General features: G+C 33.0%; 1 protein-coding gene and 1 non-coding gene across 7 annotated transcripts in view; both read right to left on the reverse strand.

Moving 5' to 3' along the window:
• RANBP17 (RAN binding protein 17) overlaps positions 1 to 22,570 on the reverse strand; it is a 333,695-nt gene that overhangs the window by 178,445 nt on the left and 132,680 nt on the right. The gene's annotated exons all lie outside the window — the stretch shown is intronic.
• LOC119237405 (U6 spliceosomal RNA) lies at positions 21,709 to 21,813 on the reverse strand. The gene has a single exon (XR_005123330.1). It is a non-coding gene; the product is annotated as a U6 spliceosomal RNA (small nuclear RNA).

The raw sequence follows: 22,570 nt of genomic DNA on the forward strand, positions 1-22,570 counted from the left end.
TAAATTTTGATATTATCTTTCTTGAATTTTTACCATTATTTCTAACCACTATAGGAAAAAACTGAGGTATTATGGAAATTATTCATTTACTCAACATCATCCATCAAGAGAATCAAAATTTGAGGATAGCCAATTCCCCAAGATTAAGGAGTTTCCTATAAGATCATATTGCAGCTCTCAATATTCCACATTCAGCAAGAATGACAATTACTGAGTACATACAATAAGTGGCAACACTGTAAGATACATGTATCTACATTCTTATTTTAGGTCTCAAGGTTCCTCTACTATTATTATTAGGTGTAGCTCTGCTTTCAAAAATAGTACACAAATGCTCAGAGGGGGAAACAAAGCTATTTATTTTCTATTTCCTCTTCATATAATTTCAGATGTACAGAAAAGGTGTGAAAATAGTTACAAAATAGTCCTATATATCCTTCCCTCATATTTCCTATGGGGTCAAGAAGCTTTTAAGATAGGTGGCTAGGACATATAACATAGCTTTCTGACTCCAGATGATATGGTTCTTTCAACTACATAATCATTTTGTATACCATGAGTCCCAAAGAAAACACAAGACTCTGAGGGGTCACTGTCTATTTCTAGGCATTCCATAGACTAGGTTAATGAATAGTAATCACAGTCTAGAATATATAACTATATATAGTGATTTTTCATTATTATTATTAATATTATTATTATTATTATTATTATTATTATTATTATACTGAGGCACTGTTGGTTTACATTGCTGTTTTTACTGTGGGAGTATAGGGTCTCCTCTTCCCCCGCCCCCATTTCAGGAGTTATTACCAAAGTGCACCCATCACCAAAGCAAAAGTATGGGAAGCATAGTTTGCTCATCCGTAGCTCCTACAACTTGGAATTTTGATCTAAGTTGAAGTGATAATAGAAGTACTTAATATAGTGTCTAGGATATAGCAGACACTTAAATAAATAACTGGTAAAGTTTATTATGTAATGAATATTTAAAAACATGTTTTGTGATTCAAACCCTTATGACATATAGGAGGATGACAGAGCTTTGCTATCATAGAAAACACATTACAAGGATAAAAAGAACTAGAAGTTACTAGGTTTGTTAGGATGCCAATGACTAACAATAACCTGTTCAAATTGGGGAGAAAAATATGACCAATTCTTTGCCACTACAGGTAGGGACTCACTTGGAAAAGCAAAAGTAGGAGTAATACTATAAGGATAATATTTTTATTCTCCCAATGAGAATTCTTAAAACACAGAAAAGATGAAAGAACTGTATAATGAATAATCATATCCACCATCTAGACTTTGTAATTAAAGTTTTCCTACATTTTGCATTACATATATTGCCACCCATCTATCCATCTATTAGTCCATCAGTTAAGAAAAAATTTTTAAGTCCTTAGATTCACTAAAACTTTTAGTAATTATATGTATATGGTCCTGATTAGAAGGACTCCTGGAACTCAAAACTCTGATCAGCACCATGATCACAGGTTTCATAGGGATAATGCAAAGTACATAGCCAGACAATACAACTCAACTAGAGCTTCAGTCATAAATCTTTATTAGAGTCATAGTGAAGCAGGTAGACCGCATATGAGCTAGAAAGTCTCTTACTTAAGCCTAAGGCTCCTTTCAGTTAGACTTACTCCCTAAATTTGACCATTATACCCTACTGCTCAACAGTGATATTGGCTTGGAAAATAAAGATGAAGAAATCCCACATTCTATGATTGGGAGAGAGTTAAGATGACTCAAAGAAAAATGTCCAAGTTTCCTCTTAATTCTAGAATAGAATACTGATTTCAGAACTCTGTCCAAAAGAGGGGCTTAATTCTAATCTGCTTAAAGTGTAGGCTGGACTTGATGACTCACTTCTAACCACAGAATGGGACAGAAGTGACAATGTCACTTTAAAGGGCAGAACATACCAAGTTTAGTAAAATCTTCCCTGGTCTATCTCTTGGATCACTCACTTTGGACAGTTAGCTGCCATGTCATCAGTACAACAACCAAGCAGTCCTCTGGAGAGCTTCAAGTGCAATTAGTGAGGTCTTTTGAAACATCCAACAAGGAACCGATGAGGTGTCCTAACAGCCACGTGTGTAAGCCATTCCGCAGCACACTCCAATTCAAGTTTTAAGGGACTGCAATCCAAACTAAACATCTTGACTAAACCTCAAGAGAGACCTTGGGGCAGACCACTAAGCTATTCCCAAATTCCTGTCTGCTAGGAAAGGCTTGAAATTAAATGTCTGTTGTTAATTTTAGGGGTAATTTGTTACACAGCAATAGATAACAAAAGCATAGTGCAACTAGGAAGACTTCCTTCCTCATTAGCTCTTCATTTATTATATTATTTATTGCTTATTTTTTGTTATTTACTTATTGTGATCACTCCAAGAAGAGTATGAAAAACAACAAAAATAATTTATTTTTATTCATGTTCTCCTTTGTTTCACAAAAGATTTTGCAGCAGGTTACAAATTAAATAGAACTTCTAATCCTATTTGAAGTTACATTAAGGGTAGTTTAAGGGTAGGATGTTATTATAGATTATTTCAAAGATTTAAAATGCATCTTTCTAAGGTCTCTAAAATCTGTCTCTCTCTGTGACTTTGCTTTTGCATTGCTTCCATTTTGTTTGTAACATGGAAAGTGCTCCCAAGAAATGGTGACTATGAATCAAGAGAATGTCACAAAAAATATTCACATAATTCAAATTGGCTGTGTTCTCTGACAAGCATGGAATGGAGCTGGTCAGTTAGGAGGTTTTACAATCCTTATATTTTAATGCTCTACTAGTTGTGCTGGCTGCAGTATAATTTAGGCCTATGTCCCTTCAGCCAGTACTGAACTTCCCTTTTATGCAGCACTTCTCATTGCAGGTAAGACAATCTTTGAGAAGAATTTAGGTTTTATACCAAATGTAACCACTGTATGTGTTATAAATAACAATTACAGTTTATAAAGGCATTTATATCATGATAAATGCAAGAATGAAGGCTAAGTAGCTTTTCAGGATATTACAACTTGAAAACAAAGTTACCTCTTTTGGAAGATGTTATCATTTCTAACATTTTTAAAAAACATAACAATTTTGCTAATCCATTAAAAAAACAAAAACTATAATGTAACTTGCATCTTTTCCTTGGGCTAAATCCTTTAGCACAGATTATGGCTCTTAAAGTACTGATTCTCCTCAATGTCCAAGATTAACTTTTATCAGTGACTACTGCTAGAAATAAGAATTTAATATGTTTTTTCATACATGTTACCACTTCTAACTTTGTGGGTGATTATTATTGCTTTAGCTAAGAATTTATATGGGGAATGTTTTAGAATCATGAATATATTTTATTCAGCTTGCTTTTTTATTTCACATTGTTTTTGGCTATTGTCATGGTACAAAAGCACCATGAGGCTGAGATCAGAAAGTGACTACACTGAGCAGAGCTTTGAATATAGCAGTGATCTTCGCTTAAAAGTCAGTGCACCTTGTTTTTTGGACAACATTATTTTGTTCAAAATAATGTTCTGAGCATTACAATTCATAAATAAGACTCAACAGAGAGTGAATGAACATATGCACAATTTAGCTAACAAGTTTTACTGTCATGGTTTTTTCTTTTCTTTAATATAGAGGCAATAAATTTCTTCCATTTCCCTCTTTGAGACATCAAAAGTCTTTAACCATCAGGCCCCAGGCACTTGTTCCATATTTTACCTCTCTTCATCACTTAGAATATTGTTGCATTCATACATTTATTATTTCAACAGAAGACCCAGAAGACTACTGACCTATTCACACTATTAATAAAATACAAAGAGTAGTGAAAAACAGACTAAAGTTTAAAGGGTAGCATCTATCCACAAAAATGTCAAAATTAGCAGCAGTAAAATGTCTAATCTCTCAAATGGCAAAATGAATATTCCAAGTTCAGCCCTGAGCATTCAACATGTATTAAATTATAAACTTGGAAAGGATATATATGAGGGAAAAAAAGAGCTTTACAAAATATAAGCGGCTATGATTCATGTAATACATAAACAATAACCTGTGCATAACAAATATATTTGACCTTTAAAGTAATAAAAATAAATGTACAAAGAGTCTCCAGTTTTCTATTACAGCCAACTTTATTTTGCTCATAAGTTTCACCCCATTATGGTATAATAATCCCTCATTACTGTAGTACAATAATGCATAGTCTATATTCCACCTATAGTTGTCTTGTGTCTATTTAGTTTTATAGCAAGCAAGCAATTTGAGAATATGGTAATAAAGTCTCAATCACAGTAATGATGTATGATGGGCTGTAATTTCTCTGTGCTAATGGGTTACAAACAGTATTACAGTGATGACGGGAATCTCATTGATTCATTATATGACTGCAATAATATCAAAATGACTTAATATAGATCACTATTAAGTCATGCACATGCTACTAACAACCTCTATATTTCACTATATAGATATATAGGGAAATAAAATTAATATCAGTCCTTCTATATAGAAGTTCACACAGCACAAAACATTTTGTGTTGAGAACCCTAAATCAATGTTTAAAGTTGGAATTACTGCATTGAACTGGTTCTTTGAAAAGAAAACCATTGATTTTAATCTGCTTGAAGCAATCAATTACTCCCTGTCCTCTTTATTCCAAACTGTAATGAAAACTAAACTGCGTTGTCTTGAAAACTAAATGTGAAGATGATCATAAACAGAATTTAAACTCCATGGATTATTCATATCTACCCATTTAGATTTGCCATTTCCATTATGAGTACATTTGCCACGAGCATTTAATGGACATCTAAAAGGGAATTCATTAAAGCAGGAGCTGTTGGCAGCACTTATGGGCTTCAGACTGCTTTATGCTTGCCTTTAATAGCTCACTATTATAAAAGTGATATATTGTGTTCATCCCATTAGTAGTTTGCAGAAAGGTCTGCAAGACATAACAAATCCTTCTGAATATTTTCAGAACTGAAAGTAAATCATAGTTTGTTTGTTTTAAGTATCATATTCTAACAATATGCAATTCTAGAGTCTACTAAATTTAGTTGTTTCAAGTCAAATAAAATTTCAGCAACCACAGATACATTTAATGAAGCAGGGACCACCTTTTTGAAATATCCTATGGTTTTTAACTTGAGACATTAGTAGCTGTCAGGCAATCTAACCAAAGAGTTGAAGGTATGGTAGAGATAACAGTACAATACACATTTCTATGAGTTAGTGGCACAATTATCACCAAAAGAAAAGCTAGGTAGAGTATTCCTATACAATTGCATGCCACCACTGTTTCAGAAGATATGACAGAATTGTTTCTGACATCCTGGATGCATTAAAGGGCTTCTTAGAAGAATGACATTCATTAGTGTGTTTTCTTTCTTTTTTTGTTCCCTCAGAGAACAGAGAAAATGGACATGAAGATACACAAAGAAACACAAAACATGATTTCTGACATTAAAGCTTATTAGAGTAATGCAATCAAATCCTAACCGGGAAGGGAGAATAAGGAAAGGAACCCCAATTTCAACACATCACCTCTATAATGCCTGAATCTAAGCCATGCTTTCTTCCAAATTCAGCACATTTTACTTTAAAAACTCTAAGCTTCTGATGGATAAGCAGCATACCTCTCTACCAGAAAGGGCAGATTAATCCTATCTTACACAGTAAAAAAGGACATCTAGTTTTGGAAATGATCAATTACTTATTTTTCAGAGAAAATTTATCTAATTCATTTTGCTTATTATAGGTAAAATTAGCTACCCTGCTATTTATTCATATCAGATATCTCTGAAATGTGTTAACTGATATGGAATACAAAAGCTATCACAGGCAATCTAAATTATATATATATATATATATATATATATAGTCTATAAATTTCTATGTAGATAATTAAGAGCTAATTCCATTATGATGTTTCAAGGTCTAAAAACTGATCTAAATTAAAGTCTCTAAATTTAGTTTGTTCAATTATTTAAATAGCTGCTATGATGATTTTACTGCTACAAATATAGAAATATCTAAAGTTTATATATGAATCTACATAAAACTACTGGTTACAAAAGTAAATGTGTATGAGGATAAAAGGAGGAAAGGATATTTCAAAATCTTACACTCTTTAAATACACAAGTACTTCCAAAGTCAGTCAAATACAATCTTCAAGTTTTATTCAGAATGCTAATTTCTTCCAAATTACCATTCTTCAACAACTTAGTTGATTAGTTCAGCACAAGAGCAGCATGGGAAATCTGGGCCACTTCCTAAGCCTTTGAACGTGCCAGCTGAGTTCATTACAATGCAAATTCTAACATTTAATAAAACATTGTAATGTGTATGACATTCTTGGTTAAGTAATTTAATACAGATTTCTAAATACCTAAGTAACTTTATATATCTGTATGATTGGGTTAGGATATGTTCACATACTTATACAATGCACATATAGGAATCTACTCATCTTGAAACAGTTATAATCAAGTGGCAAAGAATTTTCTATTAGAAGTGAAACAGAGTTAAGTAAATACCTTTCCTGCTACAGATGTCAATGGAAATATTTTTAAACACCTGATGTTACAATAAATATAAGAGGATAAAAAAAATGTGATATATCCAACAAATTCTTGGTCTAAGTCTGTATTAATTTAATTGTATTGGTGTCGAATCAGCCCCAGTGGTAAAAATTTAGTGGTTCCGAATTATGACTGCTTAAAAACTTGCTCTTCCTGTGAAAGAAAAGTTCTTTTGCTCAAACCTAGTACTGACATTTTTGAGTAACAAAGACAAAATAATGCATTTCAAGAAGCTAAAACGTATTACAATCATTTAGCTTCATGACTGGCAACATTTCAGAGAAGACAATCTCTTCTTCCTAGTGACAAGGAGTCATTCTTTACTGCACAAACTCAATGAGGTATATTAACTTCAGTTCATAACTTATGGGTTAATTGGAGAATTAGCCAATAGGAGGGGGGGGAAAGTCCAATTTATTCCTATCTATTTGTGAACAGCAAGACATGTCAGAATAGAACTACTTATGCTTTTCTCACAATTAAATGCATTAGTATCATCAAGATGAAACAAATTAATGTTGAGTAAGACTGACAATTTATTATGGTATATAAAGGGTCACTTTGAAACAAATCACAAATAATGTACAAGTGCATTTGAAGGACAAACTATCAATATTATAATACAAGATAAGAATTTCCCCCAGTAAAAAAGAAAGCTTTTGAAAAGTTGTCTTAAAATATAGCCTCAAAGCCAAAGACCTAATTCACTTGCCAACTTATTAGATAGCATCAAGGTAGCCAGACTTCACCGAACTAAGACCACTTGCCTGAGGAATAATCGTAAATTTCTTCTTATAGCTAGCATATGAAAGTTGGATAAAGAACAGGGAAATTCTTATTTCTGCCCTTACTCATTCTGACATTAAATGAAAGAATCCATAGCAAACCGACAGGCTTTCATTATGCCTATGATCAAAGTTTTAGTTCTAATATTCTGAATCTACTTCTGGTTTCAAGACATCCAAAACCATAGGTAAGCTATTAAAATTACAGGGGTATAAGATCATACATGCTAGACTGATTTGAAATTGCTCTAAATACTTGTAAGTTCTCTAAAAATGGAGACAAGGATTAGCACTAAAAGTATAACTACAAATGACTGTTTTTCCTCCTCACCACCCCCCCCCATACTTTTTGAGATTTCTAGAATTTACAATGAAAAGGTATCCTGAAATTGATTATATTAATCAACAGAGAATTTTTTAAATGATATGATTAATCATTAATAGTTGAGGTGGGTCCTAAAATTAATAGACGAATTGAGTCTTTCTCTGAGAACTAGGAAACTTTAAAAAACTAAGGCATTCTGATGTTGAGTGAGTGATCATGCCTGAATGTGACTTACCTGACCAGAAAAGAAAGTGGCTTAACATATAGACTGACTTGCCCTCACCTGGACCCTTAGAGTGTGATCCCTGGTTCAGATGATGATGGATCAGATCGTTCTCAAGGAGGAAGAAACCCGAGTTGGATAGGTTTGCCACAAGCCCTTCACAGGAAGATGTCAGTCTTCTGTGCAAGACAAAAAAGAAAAGAAAAAAAAGGTACAGTGGCAGTGGATGAATTCTCCTTTCTTAGGAGAGGAAAAAAGGGTCAGGTATGCATATTCTCCATTAGCTACCTTTTCTTACACAAGGCAAGAAAGTCTCTACAAAAGTTGGAAGAGACATAAATATCAAAAGTCTAAAATCATTTTGAAATGGAGATTACAACAATAAAGATGCTAATTATAACTAGGTCATTTTCATGGTTCCTTAGAATTTAATTTTGAGACGATCAATAATCAAAAGTTTGCTTTTATGGGCAAAGTAATTAGTCCTAGAATACTTCTAAAAATGCTTAGGCTTGGAAATATAAGATGTCAACAATCCACTCTCAATCCAAATGATTGTTATTTTCAGATATTATTCGTTGCTGTTAAAAGACCATATCTGTCCCGAGTAAAAGGTTATCTGGCATTCCAAAGGTCAGTATTTGGTATGTCTCTAATAAGTGTCCTTATTGAAGTTTTCAAACAAGCATTCTAAAAATATTGTGATTATTTTCCAAAATTGATGATTTCCTTCTTTTAATTTTAGAATCTATATTAAAAAATCATGCCAGTCTTTCATACATATATATGCTTATTTTATATTAGAGAACTAGCACCTCCAGGATTTTACAATGTCTACTTTGCCTGCATAAACACACTGAGTTGTTTACTTATTTAAAAAAATCAGTTTTTTTCTGAAAGTGCTTTATAAACCTTGTGTTATTTTAATTGTAAGCCTTCCTGGGCAAGTCTGAAACTTCAATGTTCTGTATGTATGAGTAGATGTAATTTTTTTTTTAAATCAATAAGCAAAAATGAAAGTTAATACATGACACTTTAATGAAGTACATAGAATAAGACTGACTGCAAATGTTCAAAAGCTACCTTAAAACCTCTATAGGTCAACTAATTAACTGCTGACAAACTTATATGAAATAAGTTCTCTTCTTTAATTCTAGTTTTCATCTCCCATTCTACAAAACAACCAGGCACTACTAGGTGTAGTAGTCTATGTTCTTCTATACAGTTCAAGAGCAAACAATGACATTAATCTCTGTAATGCAATCAATATGAGCCTACAAAGTTTAATACTTAAACTTAAGTGTGAAAGGAAATTATCATGAAGCAAGACTTGATGCTAGTAATAGTATTATTTATATTAGTTACACTATAATGATACTAGGGTTAGTTGAAATGCTTCAAGGAGTCATTTTGCAAATATAAGTAGGCGAGATTTTATGAAGGGAAGTTGTAAAACATAGAAATTGCACAAAAGAATGACAATTCTGTCTGCAAAGTTCACAAACACAAGAAGGGACAAATGTTCAGCTTCATCAAAATATAATGGGTAATTCCATTTATACTTTTATGAGCATTATGATGATGCTCCATAATTAAGTGAAAAAGGAGCTAAATCATTCAGAATCTATGCAGTAGTAATAGAATGACATTAAGCTAATGGTTTCTTACACTCACTGCCTCACCTTATGTGATAAAGTCACTTAAGAAATGGACTAGATCTTAAAAGATCCAGTTAAGATTACATGTTCCAATGTAGAGAAAATGTGAAATATTCTATTATTTAATTTGAATTTGTTAGTAATTTTTTAGACTAGGGTCAAAACTATTAATGACAATGAAGAAAAAAAAAAAGAATGTCAAATGGAGTAAGTTCATTTGTAACCTGAGTATAATTTTTGCATAGCTGTTTCAGGACATGTCTTCAAAGATCCAAACCAAAACTACTAAATTTCAGTTGTTCTTCAGTAATTTGCAGATATTTGTTAACCTAAGAAGTACATTAATTTCTATAATCATTAGTGATTATTAACTATTAATGACATTATGAGATACACTGAATAGATGCTAATGTTAATTCCTTTAGTTAAATGAAGAGTAAAAGGGGAAAATTAATTAGAGGCCAGTGGTAAAGTTAGAAGTTGCAGTTTTTCCAGTAATAATCTGGTTAGGAGGCAGCAATACATAGGATAGATATTAAGAGTTCTGGAGAAAGTGCAACTGGGTTTAAATCATGGCTGGCCCACTTACTGTGTAACATGGGCAAGTGAAATAACCTTTGTGCCCCAATTTACTCATATAAAAGTGTAGTTATGGCTACGTACACAGTAGAGTTGTTGTGAGGGTCAAACAAAAACTCAATTGTAGATGGAGCCCAGTGAACAGCAGGTACATGAAAGTAGCTCAAATTATGGCAGCTATTACCATAATTCTCTACTAAATTTATCCTCAGAAATTTAAAAGCCTCCCAGAAAGAAATAAAAATTATGGTGTGCTGTGATAAAACAGATAATATAGTCATTTATAAATTCACCTCACAAATATTTACTGAATGTCTGAAAATACGCTTGTTGCTAAGGATGTATTGGTGAACAAGACAGACAAAATTTCTCTTATCAAGATTAGTTTTGTGAAGAATACAGAATAATAATTACAGTTATGATTCATCTATTCTGACAAATAATATAACATCATATAATTGGAGGCCTTAAGAATGAAAAGAAAGGCTGCATAGAGAAAATAGAGCAGGAATTAGCTGGGAAAAGAAGAAAAATATTTGGAGCATTTGAAACTGAAAAAAATGCCAAGAGTATCTAGTAAAAAAGATAAAAAAAAGGAAAATGGTGTAGTATAAGGTTGAAAGAGACAGAAGATAGTTTCTTCAGTAGATTCCATAAGTCACGAGAAAATGTTTTTTAACCTAAAAGCATTGGGAATTCATTGATTTGCATTTTTTAAAAACAATCACTTTGGTTATTATGTCTGATGACCACTTAGAATGGACATGGGCAGACCAGTAGGAAGCTGTCACAGAGGTCATGGACTTGTCATGGAGGTCCTAGTGGCTACAATGATGTATCCTTCATTATCATATGTCATTCACTGAAATAGAGAAATCTAAAGGTAAAGCAACTTTCGCCAGGGATGTAATGAATTATATTTAGAATCTCTTGAAATTAAGATGACTAATGCATGTTAACTGGACAGTTGGATAAAAACATCTAAAGTTCAGAAGACAGACCTATCTAGAACTATATGTTTGGTGTCATCAGTAAATATAGTAAATTGAATACACAGGAGTGAGCACATCTAGGGAAAAAATTAAAAAGACAGACATGAAGCCCTATGTCCTAAAAACCTTCAACATTTAAAGATCATGTTTAAGAAAATTAATTCACAAAGATGCTAAGAAGGAACTGTCAGACACCAAGACAGCATGGTGTCAGAGAAGTTAAGGTTAAGGAGAAACTGTTCCAAGTAGGCTATGGTAGGTTATAAGCTCATTGGGATATACTAACTTCACAAATACTGCAGTCATTGGTGATCTCAGCTTAAGCCAGAAATGATGTGGTTCTTCTGTGAGGGATAAGAAAACTTTCCTTAAAAGTACTGATTGTAGATATATTAGGCTTATGGGCCAACTATACAACAAGTCAGTGTTGTCCAAATGCACCTACAGGGACATGCTGTTTCTAGTAAAACTTGATTTATAAAACTGGTATTGATCTCAACTCATAATTTGGTGATTCCTATTTTATATTAATAAAGTCTCAGATCAGATATTACATCTCACCAAGGCTTTTCATGTGCTTCCATCCTAAAGCAGAGTTCCTCAAATTACTCTATCATACCATTCTGCATTACTATACTCACTGCATTTATCTTAAAGTACCTTTTTTAAGGAAAATGTGTCTGTTTAGTACTGTCTAAACACAATGAGAAGTGTTTGTATTTTTGTGAAAATATCTTCTGGGTTTAAAATTAAAAGTTAACCAATTCAGTTATTTGGAGACAGGAGCTATGCACAGAGAAGCAAGAGCCTGCATTTAAGGAGGGTTCCGTGAGTTCTATATTTGCAAGCCATATATATAATACTTTCAAGTCTAGGTGGAAAAGTGTCATATAGGGAAGTAGGGATATTATCCTATTTGGGTCACAGAGGATTTGGGGAAATACAGTGCAGTTTTGGCATCTGAATGATTTACAGCTCTGCGGGAGTCAACATGGCTCCCCAAACAGAATATGGCTGATGCTGTGTGTGATAGCAGCAAAGATGATGATTTGTGAGCTCAGGGACTCTTCAGACAGAACAAGAGGAGATTTTGAAGGGAGCTCAAGAATCTGCTAATTAGCACAGGTGAATTAAAAAAAAGTTTTTTGATTGAAGTAGCACAGCATTGCTTTATAACATAAAAGTCAACATGTGTACATACTGTACTAAGTTCACCTCTAAAGTATGATTCTTTCACCATACAATTCTCCCTTTTCTTGATTTAGCCATCCCCCTTTTCCCTTCCATTCTGGAAATGACTAATTAATCTTTTAGTTGAAAAGTTTATTTTTGTTTTATTTAGTGCATCTGTTTGTATTCTCTATGTATTATTTATGGTTGAAGTCAAGTGGTGCTTATCTTTTTCTGTCTGGCTTATTTCACAAAGATTAATTCCCTCTAGGTCCATCCATGTTGCAAAATGGTAGGATTTCATCATTTTACACCAGTAGTATTCCACTGTGCTTATATCACAACCTCTTTATCCAGTTATCATTAAATTACTTTGTTTAGTTATTAAATGCTGCTCTGCTTCCTCTGGAATATGACTTTCACCAGAATAGAGATTGAGCTTGTATAGTTCATATTTTTAAATTTCCAGGATTGAGAACAGAGACAAAGTTACTAGTGAAGCCAATTATTATTTTTTTTTCTGGAAGAATAAACTTACTCTCCAAGACAGGATGCAGTTAATAGGCTCCAGATTTATCTATTTGGAGGCTACCTAATTGGATTGAATATAAGAACCATCAGTTTTGAGACAAGCAATATAGGACTGTGATCCCAAGGAGAAGGGAAAGAAACAAGGTGAGCATTTTGGATTGTGAGAAGAATGCGCATGAAATAGTGGGGGGCTCGAAACACAGCACAGCAGTCTCAGTGAGATGAGGAGACAGATGTAAGAGTTCAGAGTCTGAGGTAACTTGAACTTTCAAGTCAAATTTCTAAAATGCTCATAGACTTTTCGTCAAAAACTACAAAGCAAGATAATGAGACACATTTTTAAAGAGCTCAATGAAAGAATATAACTGGAATTCTACACTCAGTGAAAATACCTTTCAAAGATAAGAGCAAAAATATTTAGTACACCCTTTCCCTTCATTCTTCAACTTCTTTAAATATTAATAGACAATTAAAAATAGCAACATTATATTAAGAGGTTTATAAATATAGAAGCAAAATCTATGAGAAGAGCATAAAGTACAGAAGGGTTTAAATGGAAGTATACTGTATAAAATTCTTACATCACATGTGAAGCTCTACGTCATATGAGGGTAGATAAGTTAAAAATGTATATAGTAAACAAATATATATATTATATATAATATATATAATATTATACATATATATATATAAAACAGCAACAAATAAAACCAGAGGCAGAGCTAATAAACCAACAGTGAAGATAAAGTAGAGAATAATTTATTAATCCAAAACTGACAGGAAAAGGGAAAAAGGGGGATAAATAACAGATGGAACAAATAGAAAAGCAAAGAGCAGAATGAGAGCCAAGTCAACAATTCCTTTTAAAAGAAATGGTCTAACTGTGGAAAGCTGTGTGGAGATTTCTGGACCTACTAAACATAGAGCTTCCATATGACCCAGCAATTCCACTCCTAGGTATTTACCCAAAGGACACAGAAACATCAATTCCAAAGAACACCTGCACCCCTATGTTTATAGCAGCACTGTTTACAATAGCTAAGCTTTGGAAACAACCCAAATGCCCAAAAATAGATGACTGGATCAAGAAGATGTGGTACATATATACCATGGAATATTACTCAGCATTCAAAAAAGATAAACACATGCAATTTGCTGCAACATGGATGGCGCTGGAAGGGATCATGCTCAGCGAAATAAGCCAAAAAGAAAAAGAAAAATACCGGATGGTCTCACTCATAGCAGGAATCTAGAAAACTTAAATAATGGACCAGGAAAATGAAAAACTATAAGAAAGTGAAAATCAAAATCAACAAAAAACTATGAACCAGAGACACTTTTAGGGGGGCGGGGGCGGGAGGGGAGGGATTGGGGTCAGAATGGGGGTGGCAATTGTATGGGGAATATAACAATAAAATTTATAAAAAAAAAAAAAAAAAAAAAAAATAAAAGAAATGGTCTATACTGGAGGTCAGAAAACTACAGACAACAGGCCAAGTCTAGCCTGCCACCAATTTCTTGAAAGTTTCGGAATTAAGAATGGTATTTATACTTGTAAATATAAATAATAGGCTTCATATAGCCATATCAAATCATCTGTGTACTTTGTATGGTTAAATTTGTATTATAATTACAGTTAAGCAATTATAAAACCAAATTGTATGGCCTGCAAGGCCTAAAATATTTACTACCTGAACCTTTACAGAAGGTTTGTTGACAGTTGACGCCTAGTACAAGCACATCAACTGTAATATAGTGATTGTGAGACAGGGTATTGTCTATGAGAAAAGCCCTTTAAATACAAAGAAACAATTAAAAATAAAAGGACAGGGAATAACAACCCAGCACTTCTGTCAATACAGAGTAATTAGCACTGCAATTTATCTTTCTATCTGATACAATTGAGATTCCAGACACTTAAAATTTATGAAATAATAATTTTGCTGTCTGACATTAAAGTCGGGCAACAAAAACAATGTTCCCTGAGAAAAAGATAGGACCTGGGACTGAGCAAAGGAGATGTAAGTTTGATGAAGCCCAGCAGACTCACTAAGTTCAAAAGATAGCAATGGGAGTCCAGAATTCTAAAGTAGCTAGAGTTTATAGGAATTATCACTGCAAAGAGCTACAAAAAAAAAAAAAAAAAAAAAAGAGAGAGAGAACTTCAGAAACATGTAGAAGATTGAATCTTCAACTGAGTACTTATCAATCCACAGATGTGTGTGTCAGAGGAAAAAAAATTCCAAAAGGATTAGAAAGAGTACCTGGGTTCACATAAGGCCAAAAATAGTTCCTGTATCTAAAAGCCACAGTATAAAACTTATAATTCAGGGTGCATTGAATAACCACCGAGGGAAAATCAGTCCTAGACTGCATGCTTTTCTGGATCTGCACAACAAATCATAAACGTAAGATCTGATATTAATTTCCAAGCAAATTAATGGTTTCACAGGAAAAATCCAAGTATTTGTAGGAACTAAAACATATTTCTGCCATATAACAAAACAAGTATTAAGAGTGCCAAGAAGAATAGTCTATAGTTGACAGAGAATTAGTGGACAAAGACAATAAAAGTGTTATATAACATAAGTACTCTATATTTTCAAAAAGTTAGAGGAAAGATTTTAAGCTGAGACAGAGACAATACCAGAAAAAGTCCAAACTATACTTCTAGAAAGGAAATGTACTTTAGGAAACTGCAATGTCAGAGATGAAAATAATACTGCATGTGATTGACAATAAATCAGACATTATAGAGGAAAGTATTAGTGAAATTGAGGAGAGCAGTAGAAATTAGCCAAAATAAAACAGACAAAAGAAGGCTTCAGTAAGTTGTTGGACATTTGAAGGTGGCCTAATATATTTATAATATGGAATTCTTAAAAGAGAGAAGGGGAAGAGAGAGAATAAAATATATTTGAGGAAATAAAAATCATATCTGAAGAAATAAAATTCCCAATTTTACTAAACTTAGATTTAAGAAGTTCAACAAATCCTCAAAACAAGAAAACTGAGGGGAACAAAACCAAGACACATTGCTTAAAATCAGTTATAAACATAAAATCTTAAAATCAGGCATAGAAAAAAGGACAGGTTACAAACAGAGGAAAAGAGAAAAGTATTACAAGAAATTTCTCATCGTAAATACTACAAGTGAGAATGTAGTCGGTAAAACTTCTTTAATGTATTGAAAGGAAAATACCGTGAAGTAGAATTATGTATTCAGAGGATATATCTTTCAAAACTAAATGCCTTTTCAGACACACCAAAGTTGAATCTGTTATCATGATTTCTGTACTAATGAAATTTCTATCTTCCAGACAAAAATAAGATGAAGTCACACAGAAACCTGAATCTACACAACAGAATTAAAAAAAAAAAAAATGGAAACGGAAACTACATAAATATAAAAGACATTTTCCTTATATAAATTTCTTTAAAAGATAATACACTGTTTAAAGCAAAAATAATATAAAGGTATTATTGAATTCATAATATATCCAGAAGTAAAATGTATGACAATACCATAACATCTGAAAGTGAGAATCAGAAGTACACTGTTGTGTGATATGTGAGTGAAGTGATGACATAACTTGAATGGGAACTATGATAACTTAAGGATGTGTCCTATAAGCTTTAACAAATATTTAGTAAAATAACAGCAGTTATAATGCTTCAGCTAAAAGGAGATAAATGGCATAATTAAAGGTACTCAATCCAAAATAAAGCAAAAATAGCCAAGAAAGGCATGGACAAAATCAGTTGATGCAAAGAGAAAAAACAATATGGTGGGGCAAAAATCAAGCATATCATATCAATAATTACATTAAATGTAAACGGTCTAATATACCTCAATTAAAAGACACAGATTATCACCTAGGACAAAATACAAAAAGGATCAAATCATTTGATGTTTACAATTCTACTTATAGATGCTAGTAGTCAAAAGAAAGTGGAAGGAGTTATACTAATATCAAACAAAGTAGATTTGAGAGTAAAGAACATCATGAACAAAAAGTCATTCATATTGATAAGAAGGTCAATTCATCAAGCTGACATACAATCTTAAAAGTTATGGACCTAATAACACACCTTCAAAATACATGAAATCAAAATACATTGAACCACAAAAATAGACATATGCACAATTACAGTCAAAGACATCAACACTATTTCCTATAATATATAATATCAAATATTATATAACAAAGTCAAGTGTACTGAAACCCTTAGCACACCTAAAATGTCAGTTCTCCTCAAGCAGATCTATACATTAAATGTAATTTCAATAAATACTGTATTCTTTTTTATATTTATCAATAAGTTAGTGATAATATTTGTTTAAGCAGCAAAAAACTAGAATAGCCAAAGCAATATTTAAAGAGTGTCAAATCTGGAGGACTCACACTATCCCATTTCAAGATTTACTAAAAGCTACAGTAACCAAAACAGTGTGATATTGCCATAAGGTAAACTACATGATTGTTCAGTAGTAGTACTGTACTACTTCAAGGCAGCTTCAAACTATGCATACAAATTCAGTGAAACATATCTTCTTAGTCATAACTCTTAAGACATTTGAAGCTTCTGTACACCTTTCAAAAACTGTTTCTTGTTTGGGTTAACTTGTTTGAGAGAGCTGACTGATGAAAGATATCTTAACATGATGGAAGAAATTAAAATATAATTATTTTGTGATCTGATAATATCAGCAGTAAGTATATATATTCCTGTTTTCAAAAACAATCTTTAAATTTAGAATATGAATGAAATTATTTAGTTTATGGGGAAAGTACAAGTTAGAAAGTGATCGTTTCAACATACTTAAAACTATCATGAAAATGATGAAGTAACAGAAAATAGAACAGCAAATGATTTAAAATCAAGACAATATAATATCACTTTTTCTTTGGGATTGCATGCTGAAATTTTCTTAATTGACTGATAATTTCTATTTTCACTTAAGAAAAGCATAACTCTCAAAAGATGACCAGATAACTTGCTTATTGCTTGTTCCCTGTCAGAAAACAGTCAAAATACTAATCAAAAATAGTTTTTTCAAAAATATCCTTGGAAAACGTAAAACAATATTCCAGTTCTAGCAAACAGATTTTTTTTTAATCAATGGAATATAAACTAGAAAGATTAGGAATAACCAGAAGAGGGTGGATCATATAATCCTGAATGATATACAGAGCTGTAAACCAATGTTAATTATTAAAATAGCTGTAGTCACTTACTTTGAAATACTAAAAATTAGCTCATTTCCTGCCTATAACACTAGCTAAGAGAAGGCAGGCAACAATTCAAAAATGGAGAATTGATACCTATAGGATAATTTGTGAATGGAAAGATTACTGTTCCTGTTAATTTATCTAGTCACTCCATAGTTCATTATGGTCTAAAGTGTGGTTTTTGCAAAAAATTTAAGAATTACATTTCTCAGCTACATCGTATTCTTGGCAATATTGTTTAAACATCTAATATTGAGGCAATAATCATAAAAATGCAAATTGTAAGGACAATAAACCAGCTGACTTTGAGTACTAAAAAATACCAGTATCATGAAAAGAACCAAAAAAGGTGACAAAAAGATTTTAGATTAAGGAGACTTGATTAAACATGATCTTTGTTTCTGGTATCAAAAAGCAAAAAAAAAAAAGTTATATATTAAATACTCAGACATATACTAAACTAATGATATTCTTAAATCATCACCACATTTGAGTGTGAAAATGGTATTATGTTTATCACTAAGAATATACCTGTTTGCAGGAGATATGTGAAAAGTATTAGAAGTTAACTCTCATGATATTCGTAACTTAGGTTAGAAAGACTTATAAAATAGTTTATATGTAATGCATATACGTAAATGTGTGGCTACAGATAAAACAAAGGAACAAAATGTATGGTATAAAGGCATTTATTTTGATGTTCTTTCAGCTTTTCTTTAGCTTTGAAAATATTTTAAATATGTAATTGGACATAAGTTTTCCTAATGATCATGAAAAATGTGTTAAAATGGTTCATTTTTAATGAATATAAAAAAGCAGAAAGAGAAACTGCCCATTGTAACAGTACTAGGGAGACATGGAGACCATAAACTATACTAACTGGCTATCCTCATATAACATCCTGGTTATTTCTAATTACAAATCGGGAAATAACATCAACAGTTATTCATATGAGATTGCTAAATAAACACACCATATATAAGCAACTACATTAGCTACTATTTATCTTAAATTGGTTAAACTTTTCTTTTAGATGTAAGTGGCATAATGTTTGAAATTAGTGAGGGTTTTTGTGTACATATTCATGAGGCAAGTTTGCCATCCTTTTCTTCTTGTGGGGTTTTGGTATCAGGGCTCTATTAGATGCATAAAAGAAATGGGAAGTTATCTTCCTTTCTTTTCTGAAGCCTTGTTTAAGAGTGTTGTTATTTCTTTCCCTAATTTTTGACAGAATTCACCAATGATGCCATCTGGATGTGAAATTTCCTTTGTGGGAAGATTTTTAATTACAAATTTGATTCCCTTCACATTAAACAACTTAAATTGTCCATATATTATGGTTAGTTTTGGTAAGTTCTATTTTTAAAAGATTTTGCCATTTTCACTAAGCTGTCAAACTGAATGGCATAAAATTATTAATAAGGTATGCTAATTAATATCCTTTTAATATCCTTTTAATATCCCCTCTTCTTTCATTCCTGCCACTAATTTTCAGTTTTCCCTTTCTTTTTGTTTAGTTCTCAATCTCTCTTAAGAGCTATAATATTCTGTTAGCTGTTACAATTAACCACCTTTTCATGAGATAGGTGTTTCCTATTGCTTTATATACAATTGATTTCTATCATATTTTAATAATATCCTTTGTTCTACTTACTTTGGGTCTAATTTGCTCTTTTTTTCCCCTGGCAATATAAAGTATAAGTAAGTATAGCTAGCTGACTTTATTTTTTAATTTTTTAAATAAATTTTATTTTTATATTCCCCATACAATTGCAATCCCCTTATTTTGACCCCAATCCCTCCCCGCCCCGCCCCCCAAACCCCCATAGAGTGTCTCCGGTTCATAGTTGTTTGTTGATTTTGATTTTCACTTTCTTATAGTTACTCATTTACCTGGTCCCTTATTTAAGTTTTCTAGATTCCTGCTATGAGTGAGACCATCCGGTATTTTTCTTTTTCTTTCTGGCTTATTTCGCTGAGCATGATCCCTTCCAGCGCCATCCATGTTGCTGAAATTGCATGTGTTTATCTTTTTTGAATGCTGAGTAATATTCCATGGTGTATATGAACCACATCTTCTTGATCCAGTCATCTATTTTTGGGCATTTGGGTTGTTTCCAAAGCTTAGCTATTGTAAATAGTGCTGCTATAAACAGAGGGGTGCAGGTGCTCTTTGGAATTGATGTTTCTGTGTCCTTTGGGTAAATACCTAGGAGTGGAATTGTTGGATCATATGGAAGCTCTATGTTTAGTAGGTCAAGAAATCTCCACACAGCTCTCCACAGTGGTTGGACCAGTTTGCACTCCCACCAGCAGTGCAGGAGAGTTCCTGTTTCTCCACAACCTCGCCAACATTTGTTGTTGCTAGTTTTTTCAATATGTGCCATTCTCACTGGTGTAAGATGGTATCTCATGGTAGTTTTGATTTGCATTTCCCTGATTACAAGTGATGCTGAACATTTTTTCATATGCCTGTTGGCCATTTGCATTTCCTCTTCAGAGAAGTTTCTTTTCAGCTCTTCTGCTCATTTTTGACAGGATTATTTTCTTTGTTGTTGTTGAGTCTTATCAGCTCTTTGCAGATTTTTGTGATCAGTCCTTTATCATTAGTGTTGTGTGCAAAAATGTTCTCCCAGTCGGTGGGGTTTCTCTGTTTTTGTTATTGTCTCTTTTGCTGGGCAGAAGCTCTTTAATTTGATGTAGTCCCAGCTGCTGATCTTTGCCTTCACTATCACTGCTTTGGATGATGTGTCTGTAAAGATGTCTTTGATGTGCATATCACGTAGTGTTTCACCTATATTTCCTTCTATGTATTTTATGGTTTCAAGTCTTATGTTTAGTTCTTTAATCCATCTTGAGTTGGTTTTGTGTATGGTGTGAGGCAGTAGTAAAGCTTCATTCTTTTGCATGTAGCAACCCAGTTTTCCCAGCACCATTTATTGAACAAACTTTCTTTGCTCCAATGCATAGTCTTTGCTCCTTTGTCAAAGATTAGTTGACCATAAATCTGTGGGTTTATTTCTGGATTTTCTAATCGATTCCATTGGTCTGTGTGTCTGTTCTTGTTCCAATACCATGCAGTTTTGATGATTATGGCTTTGTAGTATAGTTTGAAGTCTGGGAGTGTGATGCCTCCATTCCCTTCTCTTTTTTTCAGGAGAGCTTTGGCTATTTGGGTTTTTTTGTGATTCCATATGAATTTCATCAATTGTTCTATTTCTTTGAAGAATGACATTGAAATTTTTATTGGAATAGCACTGAATCTGTATATTGCTTTTGGTAGGATGGCCATTTTAATAATGTTTATTCTTCCAATCCATGAGCAGGGGATGTCTTTCCATTTCTTTGTATCTTCTTCTATTTCTTTTATCAGTGTTTTATAGTTTTCTTTGTAGAGATACTTTACCTCTTTTGTTAGATTGATTCCCAAGTATTTGATTTTTTTTTTGTTTTGATAATAAAAGGGATGGTTTTTTTGATTTCTTCTTCTTCAGATTTATTGTTTGTGTATAGGAAGGCTACTGACTTTTGTGTGTTGATTTTGTATCCTGCCACTTTACTGAACTGATTGATAAGTTGAATTAGTTTTTCTGTGGAGTTTTTGGGGTTCTCTAAAAATATGGAATGCTTCACAAATTTGCGTGTCATCCTTGCGCAGGGGCCATGCTAATCTTCTCTGTATCGTTCCAATTTTAGTATATGTACTGCCGAGGCAAACACTGACTTTAAACCTTTTCTCCATTATAATGTAAGCACTGCCTTAAGTTTATCCCACAAGTTGACTGATATTTGTTTTATTGTGCAGCACACCTTTCTTTCAGTGTACAACAAAGTGGTCTGTTCTACAACTGTGCAGTGCAGTGTTCTAAAAATGTCCTGTTTGGGACTGACTGAGATTCCCAGATTCATGGATTTTTAAAAATCAAATCTAGAATAATCTTGGTCAATATTTCTTTAATTTTTTTCCCCATCTTTCTCACTCCTTCTGAACTCCAAAGGCATATTTAGTTGTTAGGCTGCCTAAGACTCTTTTTTTTTTTTTTTTAAAGATTTATTTATTTATTTATACAAGCACTGGTTACAATCAGAAGCGTGGGAGGGTGAGAGGATTCACCAGAGCCAGAGCGGGATGCAGAGCAGGCAGAAGGACCAAAGTACACTGCTGAGGGGAGCAGCGGGCGGCAGGAGAGGTCTGCACGCCATATGGGGCCCTTGCCGAGTGGCCGGGGATTGAACCAGCGCTGCAGAGGCTGCAGGCAACTTTGCAACCCAGCGCTCAACTGCTGTGCCACCAGGGAGGCCCTGCCTAATACTCTTTCCTGGGTCATAGAAGTTCTGTTCATCCACCCCCAAATATTTCTCTTCTCTGTGCTCTCATTATAATGATTTAAATTCTTCTGTCTACCAGGTCACTCACTGGTCCTTTTTTCTGTAGTAGACAGTCTCCCAGTACATTTTTTACTTCAAAAATTGTT

The sequence above is a fragment of the Talpa occidentalis genome, unplaced genomic scaffold, assembly GCF_014898055.3.
Source record: "Talpa occidentalis isolate TD23 unplaced genomic scaffold, MPIMG_talOcc4v2.1 talOcc4.9, whole genome shotgun sequence".
Lineage (NCBI taxonomy): Eukaryota > Metazoa > Chordata > Mammalia > Eulipotyphla > Talpidae > Talpa > Talpa occidentalis.